Source organism: Chrysochloris asiatica, unplaced genomic scaffold (genome assembly GCF_000296735.1).
Source record: "Chrysochloris asiatica unplaced genomic scaffold, ChrAsi1.0 scaffold00354, whole genome shotgun sequence".
Classification (NCBI taxonomy): Eukaryota; Metazoa; Chordata; class Mammalia; order Afrosoricida; family Chrysochloridae; genus Chrysochloris; species Chrysochloris asiatica.
Window position 1 is genome coordinate 1,053,895 of NW_006408872.1, and position 5,883 is coordinate 1,059,777.

The window sequence follows — 5,883 nt, forward strand, 5'->3', positions numbered from 1 at the left end:
GTTTCCTCTTCTTTCTTCTTCTAGTTGAGCTCTGATCATCCAGTCATTGAAGCCAGGTCAAGTGGGTATTATCTGCAAGTGTGGGTGTTCTTATGCGTATGCCCTCTCTTCGTATCAGCTGGACGCTTCACTCTCCACTGTATCCTCTGTGGCTGTCACTGACTCTGGACCCAAGAGTCCCCAGGTCTTGCCACCCTGCTGGTCAACCAGGTCTCCACTGGGTTCATAAGAGTCTATTGAACGTTGTAGGGCTTAGCTTGCAGCTTCGTTGCTGTTTTTCCCTCACTTCCCCTTATCAGTGACAAAAGTGTTCACCGATCAAGAGCATGTATTCCCATTGCGTCTTAGTCTTGGAATGCGGTTTTTCCTGAGGGGAACCGACCACTTGTCTAGATGTCTCCTGAGCAAACAACTTAGCTTGTTCTTTTAGTAATCCCCTTGTCTGCCTATATTGCTTTTTATTTTTCCTGTCGATCTTTCTTTCAAGAAGTATCTTCTGTTCTTCTAGCTGCTCCAGGCTGGTCTGCTTGTCCTTTCAAGTAGAAATTTCCCACGTCAGAAGGTTCTGGATTCCAACTGATTTTTGTATGTTGATCTTATACCCTGCCACTTTGCTGAATCTCCCAATGATGTCTAATAGCTTTTTCACTGAGTCTTTGGGGTTTTCTATGTATATTATCATACCGTCTGCAAATAGAGTTTTATTTCCTCTTTGCCAATTTGTATGCTTTAATTTCCCTATGTTGCCATATTGTTGTTGTTTGGTGACATCAAGTCGGTACTGAATCAGCGAACTTATGCACAGCAGAACGAAACACTTCCCGATCCTGGGCCAACCTCACTATTGTTGCCACGCTTGAATCCTTTGATGCTACCTCTTTGTCAGTCCATCTTGTTGGGGGTCTTCCTCTTTTTTTCTGACCCGCCACCTTAACCAAACATGATATCCTTCTCCAGTGACTGGTTCCTCCTGACAATATGTCCAAAATATGAGAGACGAAGTTTGGCCATCTTGGCCTCCAGGGAGCACTCTGGCTGCAGTTCTTCCAAAATGGATCTATTGGTTCTTTTGGCAGCCCATGGCACTTTCAATATTCTCCTCCAACACCTTACCTCAAAAGCATCAGTTCTTCTATGATCTTCCTTATTCACTGTCCAGCTTTCACAGGCATATGAGGTTAGTGAAAGAACCATGGCTTGGGTCAGACGAACCTTAGTCCTCAAATGCTTGGTGGCCATCTGAATGTCCCTTGTTGAACTTCATTTAATTCCTTTGCATATTTTGTTATAATTTTCATATTTTATTGTTGAGTTGAATTTTGTTACTACGTTGTCAAAGTTTTTATATATTTTGGTTATTGTTGTTGTTGGTAGGTGCTGTTAAGTCAGTACCAACTCAAAGTGACCTTATGCACAACAGAATGAAATACTGCCCAGTCTTGATCCAATCCTTGTTACTCTTGAGCCCATTACTGCTGTCACTGTGCCATTTCATTTTGTTGGTGTTCCTCCTGTTTTTCAGTGACCTTCCACTTAACCAAGCATGATGTCCTTCTCCAGGGACTGGTTCCTCCTGATAGTGTGTCTGAAGTATGAGAGATGAAGCTTGGCCTTCCTGGCTTCCTAGGAGTATTCTTGTTTGCATATGAGCAGTTGATGTCTGTGCCTGGTCTTGTTTTGGCTAATGATATAGAGCTTTCCCACCGTCTCTTTCCACAGATGTAGTCAATTTGAATTCTGTGTATTCCATATGGTGATGTCCATGTGTAAAGTCATCTTTTATGTTTTTTAAAAAAGGTATTTGCAGTAAGAAATCATTGGTCTTGCAAAATTCTATCGTGTGAACTTCAGCATCTTCTCTATCACCAAGGCCATATTTTCCAACCATTAATCCTTCCTTTTTGTTTCCAACCTCTGCATTCCAATCATAGTAATTATCAATGCATCTTGTTTGCATGTTTGATCAATTTCAGACTGAAGAAGTTGATAGAATTTTTCAATTTCATCATTACTGTCTTTAGTGGTTGATGCCTAAATTTGAATAATAGTGCTGTTAACTTGTATCCCTTGTAGGCTGTATGGACATTATATCACAGACAACATTGTACTTCAAGGCACACCATGAAATGCTCTTTTTGATGATGAATGCGTTGCTTTTCCTTTTTAATATATCAATCCTGGAGAAGTAAACCATATGTGATTGTGAGATTCAAAATGGCCAATGGCAGTCCATTTCAGTTCACTAAAGTTTATGCATTCCATTTTACTTTTGACAACTTACAATTTTCTTAGATTGGTACTTCGTATATTTTATGTTCTGATTTTAATGGCTCTTTCTCTTCATTTTAAGTTGTGCCCCATCAGCAAAAGAAGGTCCTGAAGGCTTTAATTCAACCATGTGATCAGGTCAACTCTGAGGAAGTAGTTCTTTCCTGCTCCTATTTTGAGTGCCTTCCAAGCTGAGGGACTTATCTTCTGATACTGTATCTGATAGTATTCTGGTGCTATTTATCATGTTTCAGTATCTAGTATTCTGATCCTATCTGACAGTGTTCCCTAAGGTCAGTGACTGAATATTCAGAATTAGTCCATCTCTCCTCCTTCTTAGTCTGTAAGCTCATGTGAAAGCTGTCCATCAAGGGTGACCCCACTGGTGTGTAACATACCGGTAGCATAGCTTTCAGAATCACAACAACATGCAACTACCACAGTATGACAAACTAACAGATATGTAGTAGATTTTAATTATTAATTTGAATATATGGGTTTGAAAGATATACTCCCAATTGAGTTGGTAGCTTGTTTTTTGGCTTTGTTTTTTTAATGAAAAAAAATTTTTGTTTAATTTAAGGTTTTTATTGTGGATTGGGTAAAGGTTTACAGGGCAGAACATCAGTTTTACATTCAACAAGTCATAATCTTGTTTCATTGCAGTGACAATAGTCCCCTCCATATACCATCAGTTAAGTGTTTCTCTCCATTCACTTTAGCTTTTTTAAACACTCAGGCTTGTACAATAATTTACAGCACCAAAGGGCACATTCTGTAAGCCTGCCTCCTGGCCACCATCTCTTGGTCACTCACTTCCCATGAATCTAAAGTCCTCAGCTGCTCCCTCTCTCCATGTCCCCATCTCTGCCTCCATCTCTGGTGTCGCTGCTTCTCTGGATAAGGTCTCTCATTCCGCTTTTACTCCTCTCCCTTGATGATCCTAGGGTCTTTTGTTTCTGGACTGTAAGATTGGCCAATCCCATTTTTTTGTTTAAAAAACTTCTCCCTTTACAATTCTAGACAAGATAAAAACTATTCAGTGGGGACTCTTACTTTCCCTACACACTATTAAACTAAGCTCTCCCTTGAAACCTTGTAAGCCAGTCATTTTTTGCCTTTATAGCCCCCTCATTTTAAGTAGCCAGTGTTTAAGTTGCCCATCCCTATCTACCCTATATACAGAGGGGATAGCATTGATACTTGATGTGAAGATTCCTTTCCTCTCTGTTGGTATTTTGAGCTACTGCCTCTATGAGTATAGGTCAAGTTAATCAAATTGTAGCAATTTACCCGCATTTCCTTTATTAAAACTTGTTTTGTTCTTTTTTTTTGTTTTGTTTTAAATCTTACTCTAGTCGAGTTCTGATTATCAAGGCTAGGTTAGATGGGTACTGTCTGCAAGTTTGGGTGTTCTTGTGCATCTCCCCTCACTTCATATCAGCTGGATGCTTCACTTTCAGCTCTAGCTCTTTGTGGCTATGTCCTTGTCCATGGGTTCAAGTGTCCCCAGGTCTCACCATATTTTGACCAACCAGTCTGTCCATGGGAGTCTATGCAATGTGGTTGAACTCAGCCCATTTTTTCATTGCTGCCTTTCCCCGTCTTACACTCAGACCATAGATCAGTGTGGTTGTAAGCAAGCTTACATGCCTATTTGTGTGTTCCCTTTGAGTTTCAGTCTTTGTTGTTGTTAGTTGTCATCGAGTCAATACCGACTCATAGCGACCTTATGCACAGCAGAACGAAACAGTGCCCGATCCTGGGCCAACCTCACTACTGTTGCCACACTTGAGTCTATTCATGCTGCCACTTGGGCAATCCATCTCATTGGGGGTCTTCTTCATTTTCTCTGACTCTTCACCTTACCAAACATGTTATCCTTCTCCAGCGACTGGTCCTTCCTGACAATATGTCCAAAGTATGAGAGACCAAGTTTGGCCATCATGGCCTCCAGGGAACACTCTGGCTGCACTTCTTCCAAAATGGATCTATTGGTTCTTTTGGCAGCCCATGGCACTTACAATATTATTCTCCTCCAACAGCCTTAGAGGAGGGTTAAACATTTAAAATTTTTTTGTGAGGATCTTTTTTGTTTTGAGTTTGTTTTCTTGTGATGTGTGTTTTTTCATTATTATATGATGGGGCTTCAAAAAGTTTTTTGAAAAATTCCATTATCTTTTTAAAAAAATGTTTTTATTGTGAATTGGGTGAAAGTTTATATGGCAGATCATCAGTTTTACATTCAGAAAACCATACATCTTGTTGCATTATAATGATTATAATCCCTTCCATGTACCATCACTTACCAGTATTTCTCTCTATTCATTTTAGCTTTTTTTTAACATTCAGGCATATATAATAATTTACACCACCACAGGGCACATTCTGCAAGTCGGCCTCCTGCCGCCAGCTGTAAGTCCCTCTCTTTCCATGAATCTAGAGTCCTCAGCTGCTTCCTTTCTTCATGTCCCCATCTCTGTCTCCATCTCTGGTGTCGCTGCTTCTCTGGATAAGGTGTCTCATTCCATTTGTGTTCTTCTCCCTTGTTGATCCTAGGGTCCTTTGTTTTCTGTACTGTAAAATTAATCACTTCCCTGTTTTTGCTACCAAACTTCTGCCTTTACAATTGTGACAGTCACAGTTAGTCAAGATAACAGTTATTCACTGTTGAATCATAGGAATCTTTTTTTTTTTTTAATTGAATACTTCTTGCTTTATTATTTGTATAAATACTGAAGAGCAAGAGAAGATGTTGTAGGAATGTGTACAGAGAAACAATCTGGACCTTAAACAGGGCAGACATAGTTGAGGGGATGTTCCTTCTCCGTCACAAAAACTCCACACACAGACATAAATGAAGTTGTTCACTCCGACTGGCAAATGGACTGCATGACCACACTTCCGGTTTCTTTGCCCCAAAGGGTTGGCTTTCTGTCACATCATTAAAGGCCCATAGCCCTCAGAAAGCAGGACACAGTCCCACAGAACCAGGTGTGAATGCTGCTGGGCCAGCCTGGCCCCTAATCCCTCCAGCGATGTCCACACTGGGCATTGCAGCACTTGTATGTAGAAGGTGGTCATTGGTTCATCAGCAGAGCATGTCTGAAGCTGCATGAAGTAGGCACGTGGATGCTCACATTTGGGACATGGCTCTGCAGTGGAGTCAACGTTCTCCCAAGCAGCAGCTCCTCCAAGCACGTCATCCACTTCTTTCATTTTGGGATACTTCCAATTTGTTACCTTGCGGGTGATATTGTGTACGTAGGGGCAGGTATTGCATGCGAAGCGGTGGCAGCGTTGCCCCTCTTCCACTATCAGCCTGTTCCCGCAGCTTGGGCAAAACAGCAACATGGCGACCAAGCCCCCCGGTTCCTGCAGCCCCTGAATCATGAATCTCATCCCCATCTCTTTTAACCAGACCCATCTAGACTAGATGAAAACTATTCAGTGGGGCTCTTTCTTTCTCCCTCCCCCCATACTCTTAAACTAAACTCCCTCTTGAATACTTGAATACTTGTAAGCAAGTCACTTCATGGCTTTTATCGCCACCTTATTTTAGGTAGCTAATTGTCTAAGTTGCCTGCCCTATCTACCCTGTGTACAGAGGGGATA

The 5,883-nt window shown here is 41.3% G+C and overlaps 1 protein-coding gene and 1 pseudogene across 1 annotated transcript in view; one reads left to right on the forward strand and one right to left on the reverse strand.

Annotated features, from left to right (window-relative positions):
• The window catches only part of PCNT (pericentrin), a 174,585-nt gene that overhangs the window by 57,335 nt on the left and 111,367 nt on the right, over nucleotides 1-5,883 (forward strand). The window lies entirely within an intron of this gene.
• LOC102825718 lies at nucleotides 5,292-5,622 on the reverse strand (annotated as a pseudogene).